The sequence below is a fragment of the Bactrocera neohumeralis genome, chromosome 6 (assembly GCF_024586455.1).
Source record: "Bactrocera neohumeralis isolate Rockhampton chromosome 6, APGP_CSIRO_Bneo_wtdbg2-racon-allhic-juicebox.fasta_v2, whole genome shotgun sequence".
NCBI classification, from domain to species: Eukaryota; Metazoa; Arthropoda; class Insecta; order Diptera; family Tephritidae; genus Bactrocera; species Bactrocera neohumeralis.
Genome location: NC_065923.1, coordinates 36,047,745 through 36,074,998, shown reverse-complemented (window position 1 = coordinate 36,074,998; position 27,254 = coordinate 36,047,745). Strand labels below are relative to the sequence as shown.

Sequence of the window (27,254 nt, the reverse complement as noted above, 5' to 3'; positions counted from 1 at the left end):
CAACATTCGGTAGATATAATCGGCCAGCAGAGACGGTAATTCAAGCAATCATCGATCGGTTTCGCACCACGTTTACACTAGTGGAAAGCGCGTCCTCAGGAACGACATATAGAGCGCACCAAAATATATATGGCTGCTGTGGAGAAAAGTATCGAAGAAGACCTGAATGTGTCCTTCCACTGTCGCACGCACCACCTATACTATGTTCATTCATTTTATTGATAATTTTACAGAAGGTTTACGGGCTGACAATATCCATTCATGAGATAATTTAAAACGAAAAATCATAAATAGCATCACATATTCGGTTAATGAGCTCCACAACGATTTCGCTACGAATTCCAATTTTCACAAAAAAGTTTTGTTCTTCAATTAATATCACTTTCGGTTGAAAGGATACGTTAATAACACTATTTCCGCATTTGCTTCATGACAATTTATAAGCCATCGCTGATATTCGGAGATTACATCCTCAAAAAGTTGCTGCTTGGTCTGCTCTATAGGCAGAGGAATTTCCTTCATCAAAAAAGAAACCCGCAAAGATTTTAAACCCAAATGGGAAACCATCAGTAATGACTTTTTCGTGCCTCTTGTGGAGAATTTCGATGCGCCATATAGCCAACGAAACAATTAATTTATTAAAATTTACATATTTCATAATGACAAACCCTTATCTTTATAATTAAGTTAAATTCTTAGCAATTACATTAATTTATATGCATTTTATTTCTTCCACATCTCTTTATAATATTTATCATCTACAGTGATAAGTTAAACACATTCGTTCATGTAGCCTTATAAATATATATATTTCTACTGTGTGCCAATAATTTTGGGGGTTTGCGGTAAGAATAGTGACGCCAAAGGAGAAAGCAGAAAACTGCGAAACAAATATTTTATTAGTGTGCTCTGGTTGCGAAAAAAGCAGCAGAATCTCCCCGAAACGTGAAAGACGGAATGTGACGCAAAAGGATGTCCTGGTAAATTACAACAAAAAACGCCGTCGCCAAATGCTGCGATTGAGTCATTGTGACCTGACTTTCGATGACGTAGTTGCAAACATATACGAGTATACATATATGTGTGGGTATTATTACTGTGTGTTAGCTGAAGGCGAGATGTAGGTGATGGCAAATAGAATTTTAACTTTAACCATTCAATGAGTTTCGGCACGTCAAAGATAATAGAAAACAGAAATGTGCACATTGAGGCGCACATTTTGGAAATTTCGCATCAGTCACGTCCCACAAATTTTGCATGCCGTCACTGAGCGAAGTTATTACCGCGTCTCTATACTTATAATAAATTCTACATAAATTAATTTAATCGACTTGAAGATTAAAAGCAATTTACATGAATTATAAAGTGTATGCTGATAGCTGTGATCTATTACGAAGGGTATACGTTAGCGTGGGTCAAAAAAAACGGAATTTTTTTCACGTTATACTCTAAAACGTTAGTCGATACTATCAACTTGATAGGCACCTCTAGGAAAAACTTTCCAAGTATGAGCTTTTTATTGTAACGGGAAGAACATTAGCCCAACGGTTTTCTATTTTTTTTTGTATCTCGCTTTCAACAACTTAAAAAAATATTTCGTTTTCAGAGTTTTGTAGAAAACTGATTGCTCTTCCAAACAGTTCTCAAACGATATTTTCTTAATCTTAACCATTTAAAAGATATTAATGGTTAAAGTTTGATTAATATAAAACAAAACAAATTCTTTTGAATTTTATAACTCAATGAAAAAAAAATTATTATAATTCAGTTAACTTCTTGTTTTGTAGGAAATTTTAGTCCTACAAAAATTAACACTATTTTTTTTATTTTATTGTTATTTTGTTAAATAAATATTATTGTTATTTTTGTTTTTCTTTCGTTGATGTTTGTCGACGAATATCTCGTAAACGCTTAACCTGATCGAAAAATTATGTACATAGGTCTTTATTGTAGAACAGAAAATTTACTAAAAGACTGTAAATTTTTCTTATTAAAACTTATAGAAAAAACCTGCCTTATTTTCACAAAAAACATGTCTTTAAATGTAAAATGCAGTTAAATTTTAGCAAATTTTTACCATATGCACTGTATTCATATGGTACGCCTTGTCGTATAAGTAACACAGAATATACAATAAACACTTATTTAACACCTTTCAAATGTATCTTTTTAGCAGAGCGAGAAATTTTGTGACATAGTATCACTCTTTTCAAGTTGTAATTTTACTTTCTTCATGCAAAATTAAAAAAAAAACCATGTTGTATACCCGAGAAAATAAATATAATTTATGTTCTTTGTAAACAGAAAATAAAGACCTTGTTTACATTGGATCCTGGTTTTAGGGCAAGTACTGAAACTTTGGGGGCGTTTACACAAAGTAAATAAATTGGAATACCCTAATACCATATAGATACTTTATTATACATACGTACTTTACATCTCGATACATATGTATATTCGGAAATATTTGGTAGTGTGAGAATCGTTCATTGTTGCCTACCATTTTCGCATATTGAATCGTCAAAAGTTATAATCTCATCTTGAGTATATGTACTTGTATTACCTACTCAGACAACATTATTTATATTAATTAAGTTTTTCTTGGAAATAGAAATACGTATCTCACTAGGTTCCACTTAACTTTATACATATTTATCGAGCGTTAAGGGGCTATACCAGTGTGACGCATGAAAAATTAGGCGATTTTCGTAAATTTTTTTAAAAGAAAGTACTACATAGAATGTTTCGACGTTCTATGGACGTAATAAAGTATATTTTTAGCTATATTAAATTTTGTTTTTACAAAAATATTGAAAAATAACGGAGTTATGTACTGTCTGCGGAAGTGCCTCAACTGCTGGCATGATTCCGGTCGAATAAGTGGCTGAAACAAAAAAATCAAAATGTTTATTAAATTTAAATATATTTCCTATACAATGAACTGCGATCTTTGAACAATATCAAAAATTAAGAAAATGGCCTAATTTTGAAAAAAAAAATCGTTTTTTAATGCCAAATTGACAATTTTCAACCAATCAAAAAGATCGTAGTCCATTGTATAGCAATTAAATTCAACTTTATTCAGTTTTAATTTGAAGTCGATTGGTCAATTTTTCGTTGAGTTATGATGTCAGCAATTTTGAAAAATGTCGTTTCGAGAAAAACGCGTTTAAAGTTTCACTTATATATGTTTGCCCCTCTGAGCGGTCGTTATTTAGAACGCTGCCATTTAAAAACTATTCAAGATACGACCTTGCCGATTTCACAGGATATTTTTTAATATATAAGCTATCGAAAAAGCAAAAAATTTTTTTTTTTGAAAGTGTCACACTGGTATAGCCCCTTAAGTGGTTTCAGTTTTACTGAATAATGCATGATTAATATTTAAATGTAAGGGAGAATTATGAATTCTTATTTCAGCAGAAGAATCGTCTGATTGGTAAGATGTCTAATGAATTTCACCGATTTTTGGTGAAAGCTATCTGCATGCAAAAATTGTATAAGTAGCCTTGAATCGAGCACTGATCCATATCCAAATATCTACTTACACTATTAGCATTACGTTTTATTATCGCGTTTATCCATCACTTTAGCGAAGAATCATCTGGAGATCAAAAGGGTAAAATTGTATCACTTAGAGTGAAAATTTTTTTATTATAGAATACTTAAAAAGGGTGAATACATTTGAAGCAAAACTTGGCATTATAACGAATTTCCACACATTGTTCCAAGAAAGTCAACCATAAAAGATTGGCAGGCTAAGTTGAAGACTGTGAACAAAATGGACCTCCAAAAGAGTTCTTACCGACGAAAACATCAAAACAGTCCGGAAAATAGTTTTGATTGACCGTAAAGTCAAAAATAGATTCATTTGAAGAAGAGGAGTGTTTCATTGACACAATACACCGTGGCACAAGTCATTGGAAACGATAGAAAAAATTCATGTATTTCGCTTCGAATTGCTTCCGTATCCACCGCATTCTCAACATTTGGCTCCCAGCGTCCATTTCCTATTCTCAGACCTCAAAATAATGCTCGCTGGAAAAAAACTTTAGAGTGAAAAGATGATCACAAAAATTGAGGCCTGTTTTGAGGCAAATGGTAATCGAAAAGTTGGGGGATCTCTATAATCACTATATCATCCTTGAAGGCAACAATGTTGAGTAAAAAAAACAAGTTTGCCAAAAATATATATTGAAGTGTGGTAGACTGAGGAGTTCTTAATAGACCTGTTATTTTACTGATCATCTGCTTTTGAAAAAGCTAAGCTTTTGAGCATTTCTAAGGATTTATTTAAACGAAATTCATAAATAAAATAAATTTTAAAGTAATTGGTAGTATTGGAAGAAATTTCTGCAAAATTAAAGACAGTATACTTCAAAATAAAATTCATTACATTTTTCCGATCTCAAAAAATAAAAAAATTAACATGTGTATTAAATTGAGGGGATCATCTCAGAGTGACCGTCTGAAAAATCACTGATTTTCGCCATTTTTTTATGATGAAATTAACTAATCGGTCCTATTTTTTCATAAATAAATACATTCTTGACAAATACAAAATTATTTCTTTTATGTTTATTTATTGGGTATATAATAGTTAAATAAATTGTTGAAATCACACGTAAAGAAAAGGTACTGTACGATGTCCACTATTGTGGCCGCAATGTTGATCTTAAACGAAAATTTTATATCGATTATTAATTAACAGAAAAGTCGTTATCGCGCTTTGGAAGATTTTATGTTTTTGGAAATTTGACCAAATGGTCGCGGTTTAAACAAAAAGTCTCAAATTTGGCCCTTTTTTCGACAGTTTTTCATAGAAAACAAGAAAAAACGTTAACTTCGGCTGCACCGAAGCTAATATACAATTCACAGGTGCATTGCTTTTAGTAACTATGTGTTCAGTTTGTGTAGAAGCTATATGCTATAGTATTTCGATGTGAACAATTTTTTCGGAGATTATATTGTTACCTTAAGCAGTAATCCATGTCAAATTTCGTGAAGATAGCACGTCAAATGCGAAATTTTTCCATACAAGCCCTTGATTCCGATCGTTCGGTTTATATGGTAGCTATATGCTATAGTGAGCCGATCTGAATAATTTCCTCAGAGATTACATTGTTGCACTAGAAAATAACCTGTGACAACTTTTGTGAAAATACATTGTCACATGTGAAAGTTTTCCATACTATAACTTGATTCCGATCGTTCAGTGTGTATGGCAGCTATATGTTATAGTGGTCCGATATCGGCAGTTCCAACAAATGAGCAGCTTATTGAAGAGAAAATGACGTTTGCAAAATTTCAAAACGATATCTTAGAAACTGAGCGACTAGTTCGTATATATATACAGACGGACAGACAGACAGACGGACATGGCTAAATCGACTCAGCTCAACATACTGATTATTTATATATATAGTACACTTTAGCGAATTAAAGGACAGCGGCTACGCTGGCTAGGTCATGTTGTCCGGATGGACGAAAACACTCCAGCTCTGAAAGTATTCGACGCAGTACCCGCCGGGGGAAGCAGAGGAAGAGGAAGACCTCCACTCCGTTGGACGGACCAAGTGCAGAGGGACCTGGCTTCGCTTGGAATATCCAATAGGCGCCACGAAGCGAAAAGAAGAAACGACTGGCGCGCTGTTGTTAACTCGGCTATAATCGCGTAAGCGGTGTCTACGCCAATTAATAATAATAATAATACATTTTATAGGGTCCTCGACGCTTCCTTCTGGGTGTTACTAACTTCGTGACAAACTTAATATACCCTGTTCAGGGTATAATAAAAGCTCCAATAGCGCGATAGAAAATGATGTTAAAAATGTTCGTTCCAAATTGGAACTATATATGTATCTTCAAAATTCTTCCTTTGGTAGTGGAAACCGTTTTAAAAAGCACCATTCTGAGTGCTTAATTTGCTGCCAAAATTTGCACACCTTTAACACCACTTTAACAATTATTTAACAAAAATGCACATGGATTAAAATTTACAATCATTTAATAAACTTAATGTATTCACAATCATTTAATGTAATTAAATTCTTATAAAAAATTATAAATTATATGTGGACGACGAATGTATGTATGTAGGTGTACGGAGCGGGGTGGATGTAAGTTGCACACCGGACCGCTGAGGTATCGCAGGAGGGATTTACGTAGCGCCGCGTATGAAAAATAACGAATGTAGATAACGAATGTTGATAGCGAAAGTAAGCACGGATGCGTATAATAAATATGTATGTATGAATCTGCCATTCCGTTGTTCATCCTTTTTGTTGAGTGGGATGGTGTACAGGTGTGATGAGTTGAGTTGGTGTTGTGTTATGGTATCATCGGCTGTGGTGTATTAAGCTGTCTTGCTAGGGTGCGCCAGTTTTTCCCAGGTAGAGTGGGGGGGAGGCTTAACTCATGTAAACACTGAGAAAAACGCGTTTAAAGATTGGAGTCGCTATGTTCTTCACTTTGCTCCCTTTCTATAAGAAACGCTGTTGCGACCGTAATAATCTCAAAATTTGAGAGAACGCTTATTACAGTGTATACATACTATCCGATAATGCAAAAATAGATTTGTCGAAAATTTCACACTGAGATGATCTCTTAATTTAGATATATAAAAAATGGACGAACAAATGTCTGTAATCCCCAAAATCTAACATTGCCTTAAAAATGGATGGTTCGAAACCAGTGTTAGATCCATAGTTTCATAGCAAAGCAGTTGAAAAGGATTTGTAAGAGATTTTTTCTAGTTTTACCCAAAAATATTTTATTACAAAATTACAAAGCTAAATGTATCTGCAAATGTATTTTTCTCATACTATATGTATATTAAACACATACACATACATATGAGTTATCAAAAATATACAAAGATTGCGTGAATGACTAAGATACTTTACACTAACGTACAGTTTTGTTTAAATTTTTTTCATAGCTGGTAGTAACTGTTAACTATTATTGACGCTTTGTGGCCATGGCAGAGGACCTATTCATCCCATCAACATTTCAGAACTTCTCATAGCGCCCAGGAACAAGATATATAATATTAATTTTTACTTAAATAATTACGAAAAATTGTTGAAATATAATTTAGGTCATTGAAATAATTTGAACATAAAGTTTCCAAGTTTTTTTCTTAATTAAGTTATAACAATGAATTTGTGGAACAAAAAATGTCTGTCCAGTTCGAAATATAAACGCAGGGTGAACTTTTGAGGATCTAAACCACCGATATATGAATGTTCAGACTCCAGCAGCTGCCAAGTATGCTCTTGCACATATAATATGCCATATAAGCTTTTTTAATTCATTGGCCGATAACCATTTTCCAGGGTTTTCGGTTTGTAATCGATCTCAAATTTCTTTTAGTATAATACTCACCCGAAATTGCGGTTGTTAAATAAAGTACACATATTCGTTTCCTTATGATATGGTTTATTGTTTGATTTCAAAAATTTTGTGTTTAACAATGTTCATTAATGACAAAGCCATGCCATTCGCAATATTGTGACGTAAATGGAGAAATTCTGATTGTTGCAAACTTATGAAAAAAATTCAAAAACCTAGAAAAATGTTGTAGCCTAGCGTACAATTATATTGCGTTCAAATGATAAAAAAAAATTATTGCAATTTATTTATAACTTTTAATTATTCTTATCTATTATCAATATAATTAGTACCAAAATACATTAAGTAGCCAACTGCTGCTTCAAATTTCAGAGTTCAATTTTATAGTAATGGCTGCTTTTTGTATGCATTTCTAAAATAAAGCACTCCAAATTGATTCCCGCAATAACGAGTTAATAGACTTCGCACAGCCACAGCTCTTAGTCCTCTACAGTAATTAGGTTTTTCAAGTTGACTTCAAGCGGAAATTCCGCATTTTTACTAAACCACGCTGGAAAAATGTTTGTACATACATACATATGTATGTTCAGTTTTGCTTTCGTTGCTTTCTGTAGCTTTGTTTACTGTAAGGATATAACACTAGTCAACGTCCCTTCGCGAGCATATCTCTCACTTGTCTGTGGGTTTGCAGCGTTTTCAATTGCTTGGCAACAGCGTCAATTTGGTTTACCGTCTCCCTTTTATGACTTGATAGCTTTCCCGCATTTCGCAAAGTTTGTCGCCATGGTTGTTGAGTCGTCATCCAAATGATGCACTTAACTATGTAATATGTTGTATAAAACACTTGCAGCTGCAACTAATTTAATATACACGTATGCTAGTGAATTGGATTGGCACGTGATGACTTGAAAAATCGCAACCTGCAATAAAAATATAATAAAATTCAAAGTTAGATTATTTGCAAATATTAAATTCAGTCATTTATTAAGTTATTTACATTTAAAATAGGATTTACAATACTAATCAGTGGTGGATCTGGAAAATGTTTCAGATTTTGCTGTTCTACAGAAAAAATTCGTCTTCCTATTTAATCTTAGTTTAGATATTACTTCGCAAATTTTTTAAATTTTCCACGCTCTGATTTAGATATTACCATTGTACACACATTAATACACAACGAACTTATTGGCGCCGCAAAGACTGAAAAGTGTCATTTCCGGCAACTAATAGTCGCCAATGAGTCAACAGCCATCATCAGTGATATCACACATATTTCTATATGTGAACGTGGGAGTGGCTTCTGTGTACGAATGACCCAGCAGGAAACGACTTTTTCTAAAATGTTCTGTTAGAAGAAGAGCATTTAAATCAGTAAATTATGGATTTGATTTCTAACTGTAATTCCTATTAAGTTTAAATAATCTGAAAGCTTGAAGTAATATCGTAAAAGTACCGTCATCATTTTTTTGCAGTGCGATACTGTATCACATTTGGAGTGATAATCCACAAGTCATTGTTAAAACGCTACTACATTCTCAAAAAGTGTGCTCGGTGAAAGGGAATCATAGGTTATATTCCTTCTAAAATGATGCCGGCCATAATTTTACGCTTCAGAGTCAGAATTGAAGGCCTTTTCGTGCCTGAATTTCAGAATGTTGATGTAGACGACTTTTGGTTCCAATTAAAGAGCACTACAGGCCATAAAGCCAACGAACACTTAATTTATTGAATTTTAGAAATTTATTCGAGCCATCCGCGACATTCATATACTGTAATACTACAGGGTGGCTGATGAATTTTGCTACATTAGGAAACTCAAAAAAATTTTTTTTTTCAGTGTATGGAATTCATTTTTTTTATTCATATTAAAGCTCATTCAACTTTATTAAATATAGCTGAATTAGTTTTAAAAATAATGGAATTTAAATGCCCCCCCGTGCGCGCCTATACTCTCTTTGAACCGAAACTACGGACTCCAGTGCGTGATAGCGGCGGACAATCCAAATTCTTGTTTCAGTGCCCCAGTTATCCATTTTTGTTAAGTTTAAAAGACAATCTGCAAAATAAAAAAAAATTAACCAGATTCATTAAATAGAAAAAAAGTTATTTAATTTTTATATTGGTAGCGGCTTTCATCAGCCACCTTATACATACTATATTCTAGCTTTGGCGCAACCGATATTTGCATTTGTTTAATCATTGAAAATTCTTTAATAATACTTTCGATACGGTTATTATCATAACCGAGTCAATAGACGTCTTTTTTAGGAAATTATGCTAATTATTCTTGAACGAATATTTAATGCAACTGATACTTGACACCAATGGCACCAAATCAAATGCTTATGCATTTTCGGCGCCTAATTTTTTGACAAGTTTGCTATTTGCTAGGAGGATGGAGTCAGGTGTGAAAGTTCACGCAAGTGAAGAAAGTTCTCTGATCGCCATTCACTTGGGAGTGGCCAGAAACGATTCTTTTACATATGGCTCAAGCAACTCGCGACTTTTTGATACTGGTTGATGTCCTCGTTAGAGTGAAGGCTGCCATCATCGCCGTTCAGAGACGAGTAGGTCCTTGTGGCATTTGCTACAGTGGCCATATAGAGGAGCGAACGTTTGGTGTGGGATTCGTGGTGGGAGAGAGACGAGTGGATGGTAGCCACAATCTGCATCAAAGCTTGTGGTTCTTCAACATTCGCTGATTTGCGCCCACGCCACGACGGAAGAGAAGGACGATGTGACCAAAAATGCATTTCATGAGCGCTTGAAGCGCACCTATGAGAACTGCCCATCGTCACGATGTCAAAATCATGCTTGGCGAATTTAACGCCAGGGTGGGCAAGGAAAGTATCTTTGGCGCAACAGTCGATAAATTCAGCCTCCACGAGGAAACATCTCCAAATGAGTCTGACGGTGAACGTGGGCAAGACGCAGGATAACTCTTACCAACGGGTGTTACTTCGGACTGAGTAGGCAATTGAGAAATAAAGTCTTCTCTCGACGAACAACAACCAAACCTATAAGTCACTCATTATTCCCGTCTTGCTATATGGTGCAAAGGCTTGGACGATGAAAAAAAAGTTCTGCGAAAGATTTATGGTCCTTTGAGCATTGGCCACGGCGAATATCGCATTCGATGGAACGATGAGCTGTATGAGATATATGACGACATTGACATAGTTCAGCGAATTAAAAGACAGCGTCTACGCTGGCTAGGTCATGTTGTCCGAATGGACGAAAACACTCCAGCTCTGAAAGTATTCGACGCAGTACCCGCCAGGGGAAGCTGAGGAAGATGAAAACCTCTACTCCGTTGAAAGGACCAAGTGGAGAAGAACCTGGCTTCGCTTGGAATATCCAATTGGCGCCACGTAGCGAAAAGAAGAAACAACTGGCGCGCTGTTGTCAACCCGACTATAATCGCGTAAGCGGTTAATAAAGAAGAAGAAGCTATTTCATTAGAAACTTTGACCTAAGGCCTTAATATTATACCACAAAGTGACCGCTGGTATGTTCGTCACTTAAATGCGGAGTAAATAAATATAGTTTTGTAACTCAAGCTCAATTTTGCACACTTATATAAACTCACATACTTCATTCGATAATGCACGCGCCTCGGCTTATGCGAATCAAGTAATATCCCATTATTGCGTTGCCAAGGTGGTTTGATGTGGCTTAGAGTGAGGAGGCTGCCGACTGGCCATTAAATGTCTGACCTCGCCAAAAGCACACAAATAAAACATGCCTCGGCGAAGCAAAAGTGAAGTAAAAGCGCGTAGTGGAATATAAAAGTAGTCAAAGCAATATACTCGTACACACCCATGTTCTAGTAAGACCAAAAGCATTTCACATAGAGCATAGTAGGAGGTGCTTAGATTTATTGTTTAATATAACTTTGGAAATAGGTTCGCTGAAACGTTCTTCAGCATCCATAAACAAAGCAATTGAGTTCTCTGTTAGCGCTATAAAAATCTACTTAATCAAAGGAGATTTATGTTTTACTACTTTAGAGTGTTGCAATCCTTTGACTAAAGCTATCAAGTGCTGCTTGTAGCCGACGCACTTCATTCTCTCTATATTAACAAAGCAAATGTGAAACAATTCACGCTGATAATATTCCTGCTATGTGGAAATATAAAATTTAAGAAAGTCATGCTTAACAGAAACGAGAAGAGCCTAGACTGTTGTATAAGTCGAACAGTATTACTACAGACCTCTGCACTCCCAGACCATGAAATGCATTCTGTCTACCTAATTTACCTAATACTGCAGATTGAAACCAATGGATTTATGAAGAAACTCTTTGTAAAGTCTTATGAAACGCACAGAAAACATTTTTGTTTTAATAAATTTACCATTCAAAACAACAAACACTAAAAAAAAGCAAAAAGATTTAAAGCGAGAAACCACTACACAACCTGGTTTGCCGCTTTATCCTCTTGTGGTCGCCGAAAGTCCCATTGGTTTTCGTTCTCACCATGGCGACTTTGAGCGATTTATATAAGAAGGCACATGTAGCGATTTATGGCTAAAAGTAGCGCTATCTTATAGCACCGCTTCTCGCTTCCATTCTGACATTAACCTTACTATTAGTATAATACATAAACATTGCAACACTGCTTCCAAACTTTACCATCCATCTTTCCATAAACATTTGGAACCAGCCACAATTTATGATCAATGACGGCACTCAAATGCAACCATCATTCACCATTAATGTCTCGGTTAGTTGAATAATTTATTTAATAAATTTCCATAAATTTCTCTTACTAAACATTATGGGCAATAAACATAAATTCAAATCCCAGGTTATGGCTTTTACAATTTTTACATGTACCTATTTGTCATTGGTTATGTAATTTCGTTGGCCTATCTCTTGTGATACATTATTAATCATAACAACAATGTTATTGGTTAAAATGCCGGGTATAATAATATTATCAATAAAAAATGGTTTATTGATTTTAAATAATTCATCAATTTAATTTGTTTACATAATTCTGAGTCCGCTTTCAAATTAGCTAATTAGCATATTAAGCTAAATTTTATAATAGAACGACAGATGGCAATTGCCCGAATATTATTATTGTTGTATTCTTTTAAGAAAATAATATTTATGTAATGTGACAGTGGCGAACTGATAAATATGATCATATGATATCAACTGTCCGTTGTGACACGCAGAACTCCTTGTTCGCAGATCCAACATACTGTCGCATATTTATAAAGCCTAAGGTCAATTAAAGATTTATTATGCCATCTTATGTCTACTCCAGCCAATTCTCCGGGTTCGTAGAAAGTATGGCAATCTATATGCTTCAACCTTAGTCTATCGAAAGTTGGAAGCTGTTTCTGTATAACCAATTTGAATTTCGAAAGTAAGTCTTTGTGTCAAGAAAATATCGGGTATTCTTCATTTCTCACTCCCCGCTCCTCATCTCCCGCTTATATGGAAGACAGGTAAATTTATTTGCCTAGGTTGGTACAACTGTCCTTAATTTTGATGCCAAAAATTAGCGCAATCTGTTAACTAGTGTGTTTACAGCAGCTGTTTATGTCAGTCGACCTCAGAGTGTTTGTCGAATTTTAAAATTTAAATCAACGTATTTGTGTTATATTTTGGCCAAACACTCAACAAATATCATTGAGCAAGCACCGTATCCACCTGGTATGGCCCCCTGTGAGTTTTATCTTTCTCCACACTGAAATATCCACTTCGTTCCCACGCTTCGACTCAATTGAAGACAGCAAAATAACTTCGACACGAGAGCTAAAGACCATCCCGGAAAGTGCCTATAAAAAATGTTTTGACGATTGGAAGAAGCGTTGCCACATGTGCATCGCTTTAAATGGATGTTACTTTGAAGTCAGTAAAATAAATATTGATGATGATAAAACCATTTTCGTTTTATTTTTAAATTCTCGATCATTTCTTGACGGGGGTATCGAAACTTTGAAACAACAGAACAGATTTGTTTCCAATGTGTGTTTAGTGAGGATTTTGTTAATCTTTAAGGGATCAGCTCGCAACCGAAATTGATGCGCTGGAAGTATTGCTTTTCATTCCATAATTTTATTGAGATTTTATTTCCAAAAAGCTTTTACATCATCGGTAGATGTGATATGGGTCAATTAGTACACTAAACTTAAAAGGACTGGTCCGATAAAACCAGTATTGGTTTCAATTATAAAGAGCAATACATTTCGAGGTTTCCTACTTTTTTAAAGAAAAACTCAGAAACTTCAAATTTAATGGGAAATGTTTAATATCATTCCAAAGAACATTCTTTGAAACATATTTTTTGAAGATTATCACTTTCAAATGTTGGTTGCAGCTACGTCTCAGATTATCCAACCTTTGAGTTCAATTCTCATTGACTCGATCGAGCATTTCGACTAGTAACTGGCCCAGTAGTGCTTAGTACTTCATACTTATTTTTTTGTGAAATACCTTACTTATAATTTTTAATCAATTACTAAACTACTACATACTGTTTCGTAAAAATTTACTATTAGGTCTACAACTTTGCCTCCGCTGTTTTCCAATAGATGTTCTCAAGATCGATTAAATTACTAATGTCAAACGTACTTTTAAAGCAAACTTATCATACATTGTTTCGACAAAATTTTACTATAATTCCGCTTTACTTAAATGTACATAGATAATACTATTCAGTACTCATGTATTATTTTTGTGAAAATATATGACGCATTTTGTGAATTGCTTTTTGAGGGAATAAGGGAAAACAAGTTTTTATACAATTAAGCCTTAAATATACAAAAAAAAATAACAGACCTAATATAATGAGCACTTACTATCATCAGTTTTTGTAACGGCAATGGCATTTTGAGGTCATGTCCATTTAACAACTTACAAAAACAAAATAGAATAGAATAAAATCAGCTGACTATGGCATTTGCATAATTCACAGCATTGGAGCAGTCACAGCAGACTGGTGCAAAATGCTAATGATAAACTGTCAGTCACTCGCGCATAGAAATCACAAATAATAAACTTGCTTGCGACATTGTTCTGATTCAACATACAGAAAAACAAAAGTAAATCAAAGTTTTAAAATAACCTGCGGCTCCACGCGTCAATAGAAACATTGACTGACAGTAACCGCTAACAATGCAACATATTTCAAAATATATGCGTTTAAGTACAAATAAGTACAACGATTTTTACTCTTTGTGATCAACCAGCTCGTACGCAGTGCATGTACATATGTGTTTACTATATACATATATTGCCGTACATAAGCGCACTTTTATTTGTAGAATTTTTATACTTGTCAAAATGTCAGAATATCTGTTCAATTTATAAAAATGTTAGAACTGTTAACCAATGAAGCATTTGCCGTCAATCAGTCCATTTCGTAAAGTATTTTTCTTCCATACAGCTAACGATTTTTCTTATGTTTTTATTTTGTTTCGTGACATTAGTCGGGATAGATACATATATAAAGTGGGAAAATTTATCATAGTAATATAAATATATTTTATATCAAAAGAAAAAAGAAGAACAGATTTTAATAAACATAACTTATACTGACTTCGAAAAAATCTGATATTTTAACATGAGAAAGTTTGCTTAAAAATTAGGATTTTTTCGAGCCTAAGTCAAAAAAAGATTTCCTCTAGAGCTTTTCTGATTATGTGAAAACCGATTATTCCAATATCCAGTTTGTAATATTTCGTAAGAATATTAACCGATTTATACTAATTTACTATAGTTGGTCTAATGCGACTATTGCTTATGGATACCTGGCGCCCAGTGTACTTTACAATTGATAGCGTTTAAAATTGATAGCTTCACGAAAATTGGAAATTTCATAGCTCACAAGCTACATGACAGATTTAAAATCTTTATAGAGGTTATATCGGTTAATATGTTTTATATTTTAATAAAACTTTGTGGGCATATTTTCACTTCATAGACAAATAAGATTTGTTCATATTTTCCCCTCACTCCGGTATATACGCAATAAAGTGATATTGGCGCTTCTGGTTGATTGTACTCATTTCAGAATTGGTAAATTTCGTTAATGGGCATAAGTTTCTAGTAGAAATTTTTTTTAGCTAGAAATATATCCTCGTCTTTGTTTGTTCAAAGTTTCAAGCTTATAAAATATTTGGCAGAACAGAATAACAATCACGACCATTCGGTTCAGACGTTTAGAGACCTGAAAAGCATGTTAATAGCTTTCGTTCGAGAAAACAAGAGTCTTACTTTAGAGTGAAAGTTGTCTAAAAATTGTTGATAATTCGTTTTGCTTGTATATTTCGGAAACAGCTAATCTTACATATTTCTAATTATTGTACTTTGAAATGAACAACAGTAAAGTGTTTAGATTATTTTGTTTTTAAAATCATACATTGGTTTTTATATACTTCATATCAATACCGTTATTCGCATAAACCTTTCAAATATCAGGAATAACAGATATATAGCAACGTTTTGCCTACTCCATCACTATATTCTACGCCATATGTGTTTGTTCGATTCCTAAACACGTTAGCGAAAATTTGCTAAGCGCGTTACTGTATTTTGTTTTGGTTTATATTGGGTTTTATTAATCAATACACGCATTTGTCGATTCTAATCAGAAGTCGTGGCATCATTTCCGAAATAGCGAGTCCCCAACGTGCCATTCTATTTACCTGCAGCACTTATTTTAGCATATGCTCATAAATATGCAAATAAAAAAATTATAAGGATTTTTTTTAACTAGACCTTTACGTGTGCAGGCTCGGAGTTAATTTCATCCATGACAACAGTGCCTCCAGGTTTCAATTGTCAGCAAGCTCATAAATGCATTAACAAGTAATAGATAACTCTATTTATTTATATTTAATTAATAGAGCTGTGATAAAAAGACAACACATACAATAAATTTTATCATTTTCATATCATATTTCATGCAAAGCTTGCTGTTGCTCTTATCTCTTTGACACCCTATACGTTATTTCAAGCCATTTTGCCTCTCATCGCTATTTTACTATTTAGCTGAAATTTCGGTTGCTATGACACTCGAGTGTTAAGTACCCAGTCATTAATGTGTTTTAGACAAGCGGCTGTAAATATGTAAGCATTATGAAAGCAAACCGAGTAATTTATACATACAAAATACGGCGATACAAATCCGATCACTGTAACACGTTTTATAAAGCATTTAATAAAGAGCAAAAAAGCAGAAGGGAGATATCGGAATCCAAGCAATTGTATGTAGATATATATATATATGTATATTAGGGAGTTTTTTTTTTTTGAACTATTAATTTTTTTCAATCCCGTCACGAAATTTTCTTACCCTAATAAAAATTTCCTGAAAATTTTAGCCCTTAATATTAACATTAAAAACTGGACCAAAGTATTTTCTATTGAAAATACACTGCAATCGTGATTTTTTATCTTTAAATTCCTATTTTTTTTATTTTATGGTATCGCCTTGACTTTAGGCGCATATTTCTCAGATTTGTTCACTCTACAAAAGTGCCCAGTGCAATAAAGGCGTAACTCACACCGGCGAGATAGTACGGCGCTCTAAACCTGATTTTTCCATGAAATTCGCATTTTTTTGTATTTATCTCGTAAATGACAAGAGCTATAGAAAAAATGTACATGACAAACTTGTAGGAAATTTTATTTGCTACAAAAAAGGTCCGAGGTCAAAATCGCTATCATTAATACTTCTCGAGATATTCGGCTTTTTAAGTAAGGCTTTATAGAATTTTCATAGATGGTACGTAATAAAAAATCTATGAAAATCCCATACAGCCTTACTTAAAAAGCCGAATATCTCGAGAAGTGTTAATGATAGCGGTTTTGACCTCGGACCTTATATCAATTGTATCAAGTGCACTCATATATATTTATTTATTAAATTTGACTTCACCTAAAGTGCTTAATATGTCAATGTCGCAAAGATTGATAACACAATTTAAACAGTAAAAGGATAATTACCTTTGTGATAGCTTGTACATACGAACACCACTAAAGGAGCTTAGCTTTCAACATAACATTCATAATTTTAAAGAATTAAATTGTGAAACACCCGTACTGTCTAGACAAAATGCGTTAAGAGACAAGAAAAGTTGGCGTCAAATTTACAACAACATTTGTAACAGTTGTACATATTATTTACAACAATTTAACTATATAAGTAGTAATGTTTAAACCTGCACTGCTACACAAGAGCGTTATTATGAAAGCTTGGGGGAACTGGCATCAGACTAGGCTGACTAGGCGACTGCTGAGACCGGTTGTTAGGGGCAACATTAACAAAATTTAAATAATTACCGTGGTTATGTAATATACTTTTGACCTGCTGATTTCATAATTAAATCAGTGTTAAAGCGAATAGTTTGTAGGTTTGATTTAGTAAAATAAGCATTTAATTTATTGTCCTCTCCCTGATATCTCTTTGGTTGCGCTCTAAGTCATTGATCCGTATGACAAATTAATGCTGAGGCATTTATACATATATACCTGTTCGTGTAAGTGTTTTTGCTTTTTACCACTAATAATTCTGTTGTTATGATAGCACCGAACAGCTCGGTTCTTAGCGTCGAAATTCATTATTGTTTTTGTCTTCGCTCCCTTTGGGGGTTTGTATTACAGATGGGAAAAATCGGACCATTGTCACAATCACAAAAGTCATTAATCGATGAAATCATTAATCATAAGTATTACTAAAACAAAGTCACAAAAAGACGAAATAATTGTTAGATGACTGTGCAAAACAGAATTTTTAAACACGATATCGGACAATATGGAGGCATATAGCAATAAAAACCGATCCATAAAATATTTCATGTTTTTAGTAGTAAACCTTATTTAAGAAAGCTGTATTTATTGCAACCGAAGTTATCACTGTATCTTGGTCTTTTTTTATATTCAAGTAATAGTGAGAAACCTCATCAGATTTCCTGGATCAAAACGGAAATGGAAATCTAACAGGAATATAGCGCAAAATTTCTAAAAATTTAAATTTTTAAAATCATCCTTCAAAAGATAGTTCCATAATGAAAATGTCCATGATACCTCGGTTACTTTGGTGACTAGTTGTTAACTCAACTAAGTATGTCCTTATTCTGATGCTTGCATTACAGAGTTTTTACTCATATTGCGTTGTTGTTTCCCGAGTGAATTTGTTTTATTGGTAACTGTTAGTATTGGCCATTAGTTTGTTGTACCTTAGTTGCAAAAACATGAATATGTTCATAAAATACAAATAATAGTACTAAGAAAATTTTTTCGGTAAATTAGATATATAATAGATAAAAGATGCTTCTTTCAGCCAAATTACGATTCGACGTATATAATATCTTTATTAATTCGATTTTACGATAAAAGGGAATATATATATTTTGTTTGATCGGTCACTGCGTATGACAACTAAATATGGCATATAACTTGTCCAATTGAACGGTATTTCTTCGGATAGTGATCGTTGCTTTGGATAAAATTCACTGAGTGTTGTTGTAGTGATAACCTATTTGTTGTTTTCCATGTAACGACTTGAGTTTGATCGGCCGGTTTATTCTCGGCTATAAGCTATAAGCAGCAATCGATATCGGTTTCGACATATGTGAGCTTCTTTGGCTGAAAAGTGATGTGCTATTGAAAATTTACATTATCAATCCGAAGATCTACCATATAGTGGTCAAATAACAGCAAAAACATCAGATAAATTTATGTATATATGCTAAATAAATATGTAAGCGGGTCATCAATGTTGTTCTCAACCAGTGATTTCTTTCCGGCTGCCCTTCGGTCGTAAATAGAGATCTCTTTAATCAAACCAAACATGTAAATTAGGAAAACAATCGATTTTTTGAGCCCATTACATGGGATGACCCTATTAATTCGTCAAGCTGGTCATTTATTATATATACAAACTCAACGATCGGAATCAAGTGCGTAACATGCAACTTATAGTTCGACTTATTTATCAGGCCTTCAATTCTTGTAGATTGCAACAGTGAATGCCCTTTACGCCCTTTAAAATTCATTCACGTTTAATTTATAATTTATATTACCGACGCATTAAAGCAGCATCAATTTATGCACCGATTAAAAAAGCTTTCGCATGAACGCCAAAAACCACCGCACATACATTTATAATTAATTGAAATGGCTAAAAAAAAAAGAATGTTGAAAAATGACTAGCGATTATAATTTTTTTAACATACACATACTGCATATGCACATATATGAACATAAATCAAAGCGAGCGCAGCTTATCAGAGCATTTGTAGATATGTATTTATGCAAATAGTTATTACAATAAAAAATATTAGCTTGTGAAAATTTTAGTTTTCTTCAAGTAAATGCGAAATTCTGTTCAAAAGTATGGCCGTTGCTCGGTTTCAGTATATTTTCGCTATTCTTTTGTTTTATAGAAAAAGCGAGAAGCATAAATAATCGAGCAGATAACTTAAAAAAATTCACATATCAATAAATGAATATGAAACACAGAAATTATTTATAAATAGACTTTGGCTTTTGAGTGCTTGTTGACACACCGGGTCGCGGCGCTTGGATTTAAAATGAAAGCTGTGACATACATACAGATGTGTTATTTACATTTACATATGCATGTATAATAAAACACACACTCGCAATATGTATGTATATAGTTGCAGTGAAGTGGGTAATTAAGAACAGGTACACATTGTATTTATATGAAAAAATACAGATTGGTCCTTCTCGGTATAAAGACCAGTATACCGAGTATAAGCCTCAATAACCGGAATATAAAACTTGTACTTTGGAGTCGATTTTACTGATCAATGGTTATGACACTATAAAAAAGAAAAACGTTAATTTCGGTTGCCCCGAAACTACATAAAAGCACTTGATTTTGATCGGTCAGTTTGTTTGACAGCTATATGTTATAGAAATCTGATCTGAATAATTTCTTAGCAGATTATAACGTTGTCTTTGGCAACAATCTGTGCCAAATTTTAGGAAGATACTTTGTCAAATAAAAAAGTTTTCCATACCAGGAGTGGTTTTTGGCAATCAGTTTATATGACAGCTATGAGCTATAAATCTCCGATATCGGCGGTTCCGATAAATTAACAGCTTTTAAAAAGAAAAGAATATATGCAAAATTTCAGATCGATAGCTCAAAAAGGGATTAGTTTGCGTGCATACAGACAGACAGACGAACAGACGAACCTGGTTTAAATAACTCAGCTCATCACTCTAATAATTAATATAAAATTTGTATTTGTGTATTTGTAAAACTATGTCAGAAACAGAATAATCCTATAACTTGGGAACTGCACCACCACCTTCATTGAAATTTAGAAAATAATATTCTGATTGATTTCAATATCCATATCTTGTAATATTGGATATATTATGGTTTAAGACCGGAAATGTGTTCCAAGATTATGAACCAGGGGCGGATCCACGGGGGGGTAACTGCAAAGAGTTCCTACCCCAAAAGTTCAAAATTATACATTATTTTTATTATCAACTAGCTGACCCGCAGCCGTTGTCCTGCGTGAAATTATGTGTTTTGAAATGAAAAAAAGTTGAAATTATATTGGGTCGAAAATGATTTGTTTTCGATTTTTCTAAATTTTTTTTTAATGTAGCGCAACTTAATAAACATAATTTTTTGATTTCTGTTCTGGTGCGCAAATATACAGAGAAGATGGGTTTCCAACTCGTCAACACGCCACATATATCTGGCCATGTGAAAAACATAGCTTTTCCCGATTTCCTTGTGTCCTGTTGATTGTCAACGCAAAGCCAATTTTCCCTGGTAATTGAATACGTTTGAACGGAAATGGCTGTCCCTTGTATTCGATAACTGCGTCATAATCAGTCGGGTTCCATTACACAGTTTCGGCGCATGAAGATTGTGAAACATAATAATGACAGATCTAACTTTGAAACGCAAAAGATGCTGAGGCATACCAAGCCTCTCCAAAGAATTTGGAAATTCCACTGGATAATTTACGTTTTCAAACAAAAATTGAAAAAAATGTGTATGGAAAATGTTACTTTTTGGAATTGTCCAATTTTCCGACTTCTCCTCATGAAAAGTATAAGGTATTTGTTTCTAAACCTTTCCCGATCCACAACAAATAACACTTAAAAATTTCATCAAGATTGGTTCAACCATCCTCTTAGTGTTACCAACAAACAGACATTCATTTTTATATACATACATACATATGCTGGTATGTATGTAACGTTTGTATGGGGAAAAGAAAAGGGCTGTTTTTAGGGGTTTTCCGGAAATTATTCGAATTTTTCTCGCCGTAAAAACCATATTTGAACTTCAACGAACATTTAAGAAAAAGAATTGGCAAAATTGGTCCAGGCGTTATTGAGTTATGAGCGTACATACATTTTGACGATCCATTTTTATTTATATATGTACATAGATAGATGGCATTCTGCGAAGAAAAGTATTTGAGTTGTAAGTAAAAAGTTTTATAGTTACACTCGAATGTTTTTCGTCGTCTTTGATAAACATGCCATACATATTAACGCAGATATTACTGGAACACATTTTTTTGTCAGATTCTTGTTGAATGAAATTGGAAAAATATTTTCTCTTATGACTTGACTGAAGATGACTGATTGATTGAAATGAGAGAAAGGCATAAGTAACACAAAAAAACAAAAGGAAATGCCGAAACGAAATAGACTCGCTCTCTATATCCTCTATAACCAATTAGATTTTGGAGGATATGGCAACAAATCATTCTGCTAATATTATACTTGAATATTATATTGAAGTATGTACGTGAGGCACTCAAAACTATGTAAATATCAGCATTACGAGCTGAGTCGATTCATCCGATATCGAAACACTATAGCATAAAAGCAGCTGCCTTACAAGCTCACGAATTAAAATCAAGTCCTTGGAAAGATTTGCTTTTCGTGAAGGATATTATAGTTTGAGTGCAACCGAAGTTAACGTTTCTTGCTTTAGCTATTGATTGTTCTTAATCAATAAACATATTTCGCTGACAAATAAATAAGGAAAGAAAGAATAATATCATGAACATAGCTACACTTGTTTTTGCAAATGTGCATGAAATGACAGCATAAGCTGCTCAATGACATGCAATTTGCCGGCAAAACAATATGGTGCTGCCACTGAACACACTAGCAAACCAATGACGATGAGATGATGGTATGAAAGAGAAAAAATATGGCGGAAAGTATTGCGTTTCGAATACAGTAAAAAATGAATGTCCGCAAGTTGCTAAGATCTGCAGTACTAATATATGCAGCACTTGAGGTGGTATTTATTACGCCTACCTTGCAATTATTTCACGCCTCTCGAACACAATAGCAGTCTCACAGCGCCATTAGAACAACATGAAATCAAGCAGGATGCCGATTAATGTCTCAAGGGAAATCATTAGCACTTAACAGTTATTCACCGTTCTTGTGTTTTTTCTTTATTTCTGCTTTCCACGCGCGTTTTTTCATTGTAGTTTTTTTGGCTTGGGAAACCCAATCACTAAAATATCTATTTGTGTGCTGCTTTTAGCACACTTTCTTAAATGTAGGTATGTTTGTATATGCAAGTGTACAAATGCTTTTCTTTAGCACTTTTCAACACCGTTCACTGTGAGCCGAATAAAATTATAAATATATCGTATATATGTATATACATATTTATATTTTTACCTAAATTATATAGAACATTAGAAATTATATGGAAGGCATAATGCATGTATATAATAAAAAATTATACACATTCGCTCTGATTTTTTATTTGTTTCGATAATTTTTTTAGTATTTCGTTTATATATATATTTTGTTTTGGTTTTCGGTGCAAAAGTTTTGAACTAATAATCACAGACACATTTTTTTGCGTAATATACAAGATAGAGATGTGGTGCTTGATAAACACATTTTTTTGACGTTGTGTGTTTGCTTCTATGTATATATACATATGTATATTGACAAATATTTACATTGATCAATTCTTTTTATGTTTAATTGTATCGCACACTCATGCAGTTATGTACTCTTGAATAAATATGAGTGTATTAACTCAACACTTTTTCATTAATATAAATTTTTTTTTATTTTTTTTTCGAAATATAAAAAATTATGTTAATAAAGATTTTTCGAATTTTTAATTTAAATTAAGAACTTTTTTATTTAAAATATTTTTTAAATTTTTTGTATATTATTTTGAAGTAACATTATGCACTTGTGTCTAAATTTTATTTTCGAAATTAAAATATTGTGCTAATAATATTTTTTGAGTTTTTAACATTTTAGTTAAGATATTTTTAATTTTTGTTTTGTATTATTTTTTGGCATTATTACACATGTGTCTATTTTTTCGAATTTCAAAAAAATGTGTTAACATTTTTTTCGAATTTTGAACTTAAAATATGATATATTTTTATTTTCGATATTCTTTTAATTTTGTTTGTAATATTTTTTAGTATTATTATATATTTGCGGTAAATTTTTTTTCGAAATTTAAAAAATTTTGCTAACAAAATTCTTTTGAACTTTTAAATTATAATAGGAAGAATTTTTATTTAAAATATTTTTTAATTTAAAGTATTATTTTTTAGTTTTATTGTACACTTGTGGCTAATTTTTTTCGAAATTCAAAAAATTGTGTTAAAAAAGTTTCGAAGTTTCAACTTAAAATACGAAATATTTATATTTTAGATATTTTATAATAGTTTTTTCATATTTTTTTTGTATTTTACACACTTGCATAGAAACACTTTAACTTTTAATATATACAAGATGGGTTTCAAAGTAAGCAGGACTTTAAAAAAAAAAACAGAAAACATGTTTTCTTTGGCAAAATCAATTTATTTTATTCAAAATAATCTCCTTCTGCTTCAATACAGCTTTTTGCACGGTCCAAAAGCATGTCGAACGAGTGTTCTAGCTCAGTATGCCGATGCAAGCCTTTTAAATGGCCTCTACGTCTGCATAACGATTTCCTTTCATGGTCGAATGCATTTTTCCGAAAAGGAAGAAGTCGGGAAGAAGAATACGGGAAGTTGTTAATGGTTAAAATGTGATTTTTTGTCAAATAATCGGTCACAAGCGTCGATCGTTGAGACGGATTTTGAGCAATTTTTGATCGTCAGTCAATTTGTGCGGAACAAACCATACACACACCTTCCATAAGCCCAAATGTTCAGTGAAAACGCGATAAATCGATGTTTCGGAAATGTTCAATTCCATTTCGATGAATTTCAATGATGATTTCGGCTGATTTTTGATGAGTTCACGCACAGTTTCGATGTACATAATTTCCGGTGTTGCGGATTTTGAGTGGCCCACATGTCGATCGTCATTTATGTCCTCACGACCACTTTGAAAACGTTGAAGCCACTCGTGCACTCTGCTACCGGATAGGCAATCACCGCCGTAAACTTGTTTCATCAATAAAAACATTTCGGTAAAAGTTTTACCAATTTTAAAACAAATTTGAATGTTGGCTCTTTGTTCGAAGCTCATTTTCGCACCGATAACACAAACATACTGACGCTTAAAACGCAATAACTTCACTTCCAATCAATGAAATGTTATAAAATTCTCACTGGATAATCGATAAAGATAGCAAATTCTTACGCACCAGTCGACATATAGATAGCGCAATCGGGGGCACTAGATTCCCAGAGTCCTGTTTACTTTGGAACGCACCTTGTATGGAACATATGTATGTTTATTTGCAGATACTATGTATAAAATTGCAAGTGTATCTGTTAGGATGAGATTTAATTTAATTTGAGTTTCTGCCGCTGCTTAAAATTATTATGTCTTATTTCAGGTTTATTGTTGTCTTATTTACGCCGCATGACATTTCATATTTTTATTTTTTTCAGCATTTGTCAGCGATAATTTTATGTGTATATGTAAGCATGCTGGTGTGTGTGAGCACATATTCCTACAAAAATATTTATCCACTTATATGCACGAAACAATGCGACACACATACATATGTACATACATAGTATGTATGTACGTATGTAGCTTTTATCTTTTTAATTAACTCACTCAATGCTATGAACGCAAGATTATACTGTATTATTTTATATTAAAATAAATATAGATCAAAATTCCGCAGACTATAGCGTGTTTTTTGTTTTTTTTTTGCTTTATAGGAACCTTATGGCAACTTTTAAAGAAGTTTTAATAATAATAATTTTCACAAAAGTATTTTAGCAGAAAGCCAAAAAATTGAAGTGTAAATTTAAATACATTCAAGTTTACTGTAAACAATTTTCCATGATATATTTGCGAGCAAGCAACCGCTAAACACCTTTGCAACAATATCAAACTCACAACATATTATTCATAAAACAAAGATAATGAGTGCCGTTGACTTAAGCACAAAATAATTATGGTAAGCTTGTCACCAGCTCGGTATTTCCACATTACAAAAAACAATAACAGCTTGCTCACCGCGACGCACCACTCAATTTTGTTTTATTTCGTTTAATTTTTACGATTTTATCTTATATACGAGTCTGTACGAAATGTCACAGCACTGTAAAAGCACAAGCGAACGCGGACTGTAAACGCGAGTCACAAAAATATAATTAATTTCTTTGTAGCCTTTCGCACATTATCGCTCGCACTCGGTTCGTTGACGCTTTTCCGTTTCGTTTTTCACTTTCTTGTGCTTTTTTTAAATTTCCGAATAAAATGGGGCGTCCGAATTCACTTTTCACACAGTTCGCAAACGAACTGACGCTGTCGGAGGTTGGAAGCCAACTGATGACAAATACAAATTCGAAGATCCTTAACCACCGGCATTTAGCTACGAATGTGTGTTATTTGCTCGAATATTGTTGGAGCACAGCGCAACCGCAATAGAGGTTTCATCGCTAGCTAGAAATTACACGCGAGTGCGAGCGTGTTTTCGAACAAGCATTTCGCATTCGAATAAAGAATTTTTGTTAATGAATGAAGAAATATATAACGAATACCTTTTTTGTTGTAGATATATGGTAACATAAGAAGAAGAATAAAGTCCAAGAAAATAAAACGGGAAATGCGTTTATATTTCATAATAAAACAGTTATAAGCTTTTAAACATAAATAAAAGGTATTTTTAAAAAGCACCTAGAAAACATTGAAATCATGAGAAATTTTATGCCGCCCTTCTATCCCAATTTAAAATTGTTTTTATTACACTCTTACGAAATTTATGAGAAGATTTTTTTAAAGTATTAATACTTACATATTCTTTTACATTTGATATTCCTATCTTGCCTAATCTTATGCTGAGCTTGAATCCGTGTGACTTTTTCCTATTTAGAACTTTAAAGGGTCATCCAAAGCGAGTTTTGAAATGTTTCGACGATTGGAAGAAGCCATGGCATGAGTACATCATATTTATTTTAGTTATTTTATTTATATTATATGTATATTTATACTATTTATTTTGAATAACATTAATACCGATAAATTCATTTTTTTTTTTTCGGAAAACGAAAATTCCCGTCAGTTCTTGAACACATCTCGTATGCAGTTGGCCAGCCATTCTAAACATGTACATATGTATATTGTAGAATGAATCTCCTTAAATATTTTTTATAGCATTTCTTCTCTGTTGACATGTGCTTTTCACTATGACGTCATATCTCAATTGCAACAGCTCATTCATGTTGCTTTTGAGTAGCATTTCATGGTTAGCAACATATTCATTGAGACAAATCCGAAATGAGTTGACTCTCTCTTGCTCGTTTTCACTCGCTCTCTCACTCAATTACTTGAATAGCATTCAGTTGTTTTGAAATTTCATTCATGCTTTCAAACCTTCATTCGCATTGCCTTAATTACGAATACTACGATTGTTTATGCTCATACTCAGAGTATTTATTATCGATAAACGTTACTATGATATAAACAATCGTTACTTTAC

At 33.2% G+C, this 27,254-nt stretch overlaps 1 long non-coding RNA gene across 4 annotated transcripts; it reads right to left on the bottom strand.

Annotated features, from left to right (window-relative positions):
- Positions 1-7,419: 7,419 nt before the first annotated feature.
- On the bottom strand, positions 7,420-26,087 carry LOC126763026 (uncharacterized). Of its 4 annotated transcripts, none has more exons than XR_007667546.1 (3): positions 25,382-26,087; positions 22,652-22,964; positions 7,420-8,273 (listed from the first exon to the last, which is right to left on the bottom strand). It is a non-coding gene; the product is annotated as an uncharacterized LOC126763026 (long non-coding RNA). The 4 variants fall into 4 exon arrangements; XR_007667543.1 differs by having other exon boundaries at positions 22,652-23,026; positions 25,670-26,087; XR_007667545.1 differs by having other exon boundaries at positions 22,652-23,026; positions 25,766-26,087.
- Between the last annotated feature and the right edge of the window lie 1,167 nt (positions 26,088-27,254).